This window comes from Erythranthe guttata, chromosome 11 (genome assembly GCF_056151865.1).
Source record: "Erythranthe guttata isolate IM_541 chromosome 11, IM_541, whole genome shotgun sequence".
Taxonomy (NCBI): domain Eukaryota; kingdom Viridiplantae; phylum Streptophyta; class Magnoliopsida; order Lamiales; family Phrymaceae; genus Erythranthe; species Erythranthe guttata.
In genome coordinates this window covers 5,757,706-5,763,523 of record NC_142543.1, presented here as the reverse complement: position 1 = coordinate 5,763,523, position 5,818 = coordinate 5,757,706, and the positions used below count along the sequence as shown (strand labels likewise).

Below are 5,818 nucleotides of genomic sequence, written 5' to 3'. Positions count from 1 at the left end.
AGGGGTAATTTAGGAGATAATTTATTTTTATTTCTGACGACTAAAGTGTACAAAATTAAAAGTTTGAGGGAGGGGGCGAAAGTGTATAAAATAATACATAAATACCCAAAAAAAAAAAAGCTTACAAAAAATTGGGAGGGGGGCCACCCCAGCTATAGGCATGTGTACGCCCTGAATATATATATATATATATATATATATATATATATATATATATATATATATATATATATATATATATATATATATATATATATATATATATATATAACACCAAATTGTAAAATTGTAAATAATAGGAGCAAATCTGTGACTGAATTTTCACATAAAATAAAGCAGCAACTGCGGACAATACTAGTATATTCTTTTTATACATTGAACAATTAATAATTTAACATCCAAAAAATAAACAAACAAGTAATTAACTAATCAACAAACATGCAAACATTGAACATTGCAAAATCCAAAATCCAAAAGATAACGTTTACGAATTTCAACAATCAAATGTTTAATTCAAGGGCTTCAAAAAATAATACTTAATTCAAGTCTTAATTAAAGAAAAAACTAAAAAATAATAAAATTCAATAAGCATCTTCCATCACATTCCCAATCTCCACATCTTCTGCAAAAATTACACCCTCCAATTCGGGTTCATCCAATGAAAGTTGAACAATATCAAGAACTCCTACATCTTCCATATTGCCAAAATGATCTCCACCCGATCACATCCAACATTTTTGTCTTCTCATCATAGAATAGAGCGATACTTCAAGACAAAAGACGAAGATTGGTATGAATGAAGACCAAATTCTCCGCACCTTTAGGATTTAACTTATTCCTTCTAAATGAATGAACGAAGGAATATGTATTCCAATTCTTCTTGGAACAAGATGAAGAACTAGGCTCAATATCATAACTACTCACAATCGAATCTGGATCTCCAAATGGCCCAGTCTTGAGAGAGAAATTTGCAAATTCATCAATTGCATTCGTACGCTCCTCTATACTTGGAAAAAAACTCTTCTAAAATATTTGATTCTTTCGGATGAAACTTCCCCATCCATATAAGGAGCTATCTTGTTTCTCCAAAAGTCATTTTTCACTGTAATACCTTCAAGAAAGGAAAAAAAACACACACACAGACACAAGTAAGAAACAAAAAAAAAACAATAGTAGAATAACACATAAGGAACAAAATAATTAATTAAAAACTCGCTGCTGGTTGAGAGAGTGAGCCAGACAATGAAGAAGAGTATTGTTTTTTGCCCATCGGTCAACTAGAATTTCTTCGATCACATCAAAGAAAGCAGAAAACCCATACATCGATTTTTTCTTATGATCATAAATAACTTTCTTCACCTTTTTAATCATAGCATCACACATCTCATAAACCAAATCAAAGCATGGCTTATTTGTGTCACAAACTCTAATCATCTCATATATAGGTTCAATGAAGGCTAGAATATATGAAACTTTCTACCACCACTCTTCCCTCAACATTGTGTCCTTGAAAAATTTTGCTTTGGTTTGATCATCTTCTCGGTATTTTGTCCATTGGTTACTCGTCACCAATAGTTGTAAAGCACGTGTGGTAAGCTTAAATCTTTTAAGCATGACAACAATAGACGCAAAACTGGGCAACTGAAAGCAACTTTAAAGGGACAAATCGACTGTACATAGCTAACCTCATCGAATGATTCATGATAAAAAAATTGACTTGCACAGCATCCCCATGAATAATGGTGATCCAACTACACAAATCACATGTCTCTTGATTGGATTCCACATTTCTAGCTGAACAAATATTCTTCAAAGCTAGATTCAGAGTGTGAACAACAGAAGGAGTCCAAAAAATACGAGGATACCAGCATTCAATGAGTTCACCAACTGCCTTACAATTGCTCACATTATCAGTACCGATTGGGATCATTTTTTACTGCCCCACCTCATCGATAGCTTCTTTCAATAAACCCGCGATGAAATTTTTATCTTTTACTTCACCAGAACAATCAGCAGCCTTAATAAACATTGGCCCACGGTCAGTAACAACCATAGCATTAATCAACAACCTTCTTTGTGGGTCACTCCAACCATCGCTCAAGATGCTAACCCCCTTTTCTGACCATGTGCTCTTGATTGGCTCTAACAACCTCTCGACATGCGTCTTTTCTTGTTCGAGCAATGTGTTTCTAAATTTGTTATAACCAGGTATCGAGTGATTACAAACAAATAAAAAAACGCTCACGTAACAAGAATTCCTAGCAAAATTAAAAAGGCAAACCAGCAGTATAAAACATTTTAGCAATCTCTACATCCAATTGATTCCTAACATTAGCATTAAAAGAATTTTTTTCACTTGTACCACCAGACAACGAACTCATGGTTGTAGTTCCGGCAGTAGTCAAAGACACATTTTTAGGTTGTGAATTCATGGTTATTTGTGTCGCCGCCTCCTCTAATTTTTTCATTTCGGTGATACTTTCTCTACTAACTTTCTTTGCAAGGAGTAATCCATTTATTACTTATTTGGAATAGGTGAGCCCTAACTCTAGTGTACCTCCCTATTTTTTCTTCATTACAGAAATTACACAACCATCTACAATTACCACCAGAACCTTCCCCCGCTTTATCAAGTTTAACCACATGTTTCCACTAAGGATGGAGATTGTTATCCTTAGTTTTTGTAGTGGCCGATGTGGAATTAACACTGCTACCGGTAGATTGACAATCTATATTACAATAATATACAATTACCCAATTGCAATTTACCGTCACCTTCAGGTGCCCACTTAATTTTATTAAGTTGGTTTTTTGTTCAATGGAGGAGGGCATATATGAAAAGAAAAAAAAAACGTCTGTAAGATTTTTATGTTTCTGTCTTCTGATGTTTACCGTGTTAATTAAAAACATATATACACAAAAGAGTGAAAGACATGTTTCCAAATAGAAGAAATACACTTATGGGAATTTTTAAAAAAAGAAACGTGTAAAACCTTTCGGCCGTGTCCAAATTTTTTTTTTTGCAGAACAGCCCCGATACCCCACCCTGATACTTTGTATAAATTCGGATAAGGTCCGATACCGTGACCGAACCGTATCCTGGTGAGTCCGCGCGAATCGGTTGTCTGACACTTGGACTCTTCTTGTTTTTGAAGAGTCCGTGTATCAGCTCTAGCTGGTGATAACACCGGCGACATAGATGGTTTAAATTTGGACTTCAGAAGACGTATGTGTGATCTCCAGCGGAAGAGGCAGGCGGGACACTACAAATGACGGCGGCCGATTTGAAAGAGTGGATGTTTGCAGTGACTTGAAGAAGTGATAACATAGGCGAGTGCATCGGGCGACGACGGTTCTTCTGGCTGGGGACAATCAAATTTTCAGATTTAGCTGGGATTCTTAGACGGCGCTAACGTTCGCGAGAATATTACTACGGCCTCCTCGTATTGACATTGGAGTTTGACTGTGCAAATATGAGCTTCGAGCATATGCGAGGTTGTGGAAGCGGCGGCTGGAGCGCGCTGGTCCGGAGATGTTTTGCTGCTTGGATGGTGGTCATTCGAGGATGACATTGGTGATGGTGGCAACAATGTCAGGGCGTCTTAAACGTAGCGGCAACTATGGACGAAAAAAATGGAGAGTGGAGGTCCACTGAGGTAATTTGGAACCATTAGAAGACCTTGTTATCACCTACTTAGTTTCTTCAATAGCCTCTAAATTCCACATGTGGGTTGACCATTGTGCTGGTGAAGACGAATTCATCGTTAATATTTGCTTCAGTCCAGTTGGTGCATCTGCGGGGCCAGGCTTCCTCTTCCTTCTTGGTCCCATTTTTCTCTGTTTTTTTTTCGTTTGACGCGTCTTAAATAGAGACTATCAAATGGCACATACTTGGAAAGTTTCCTTTGCATTTTGAGTGTCAAGTGCAAGGATTTTGCGTATCAAATAAATACGTACCGTGATTATCCCATAATCAAAGAAAATCTGTTTTTTTTCCTTTGCCCCCAAGTAAACATTTTCTCCTTTTCTTTTGCTGAAATTACACCAATCCTTAGACTTTTTCGACTTTTCTTTTTTATTTGTTTTTTTATTTGTTTTTTTAATCTTTACAGATAAAATGACACAAGCAACCATCAACCTATCCTCCTGACTTTATTACCACAAAGCAAAAGCAAGTCAACTTTTTTGTTCCCTTTTAAGTTTATCCTCGTATCAAGGAACATATTAACAGTTTTTATGTTCTTATCAATGACCCTATGCCTTTTACTTAAATAATTTGGTAATTGATGTGGAATTCTCCCTCGTACACAAAACCTTAAATCCCATTTTCGTATGCTTGTTTCACCACAGACGAATATGGCGTTTCTCTCGTACCTGGTTTAAGCTCATCAACGACCATTGACTCATTGGGAAGAATTTTGGTACATCTCTCGCGTCTTATCGAATCTTTCACTCCCATTTTTTCATTGTATGCCGAAAAAACACTTTCATAATTTGCAATACTCAATTCCATGTCATGAGCGCGTGTAGACAACTGTTCGAAGTTTCGAATCTTGATCCCCTGGAGAATGTAGACGAGTCACCAATGCATTCCTTCGATACACATCTATCTCTATTGCCGATACCTCAGATAACTTATCTTTGCAGTTTAAGCTTTGCGCACGCCAAAGATTGATGTAGTCGACGACTGGTTCTTCACTCCAATGCTTTGTATTAGTGAGCTCTATCATGCTTACGGTACGACGAGACCTGTAGAAACGATTCAAGAATTCTTGATCCATTCCATCCCAACTGTCAATGGATTTAGGCACCAAGTCAACATACCAATCAAAAGCGTTTCCGTTGAGCGATATCAGAAATTGCTTCACTAGGTGATCGTTAGCAGTCCCGGTGTTATTGCAAGTTTTCACAACATGGACAATATGTTGCTTCGGATAACCACACCGATCAAACTGTTGAAACTTTGGGGGTTGGTATCCCATTGGCGAGCTTTTGGAAGATCCGATGTATTGAGCTTTGACGGCATTGGTGATCATTTCTTGTAGCTGTTGAACGGATAGAGTGGCAACGGATGTTGTAGAATGGTCAAATTCTTGGATGGGGTCACGTTTGGGTGGCGTTTCATCAACTTCTTTTCCTTCTCGATATGATGCGATGAGGATCTGCAATTTTCGGTTGACTCTCCAATATTTGACTGCTCCAAATTTTCCATTAGTTGGCCAATTTGCATGTCTTTATCTTGCACAATCCTCTGTAGATCTGCTATTATTTTGGTCAGTCGCTCGTCCATTGTAGTCGTCTCAATCACCATCGCGGATAGTGTAGCAAAAGATTGAGATTTGGAGTTGACCTTTTCCGAGCTTGAGGAACTTTAGCCACTTGAAGCGGTTTTGTTATCGATCTTGCACCCGGTGGATGATAAACCAGCAATGTGACGATCTTAACAACTTTTTGGATCAAAGAGCTTTGACTCTTCTTTGGAGCTATTGAATTGTTGAACAAGATGATATGTACTTTGACGTAGGAAAAGAGATGAGAGGCAGAGAAAATTCCACCGGGCGTGCCAATTTGTTGTTGGGGATGGGGCACGTGTACGCAGCGGAAAACATATTTTTTTATTTTATTTATATAAACTGATTTATATAGACAAACACGTGCACAATAATTACAATTAATTGCGTACCTTTTCACTTCCAATCACCGACAAACATGCTCGCATACATAATTAATTTAAATAACATAAATTAAATCATCATAGCATGCTCACGAAATTAAATAAAATAATAAACATGCTCAACGAACGATTCACATAAACACA

The 5,818-nt window shown here is 37.2% G+C and overlaps 1 pseudogene; it reads right to left on the bottom strand.

The window, feature by feature from the left end:
* Nucleotides 1-1,200: 1,200 nt before the first annotated feature.
* LOC148766865 (uncharacterized) lies at nt 1,201-2,432 on the bottom strand (annotated as a pseudogene).
* Nucleotides 2,433-5,818: the final 3,386 nt, after the last annotated feature.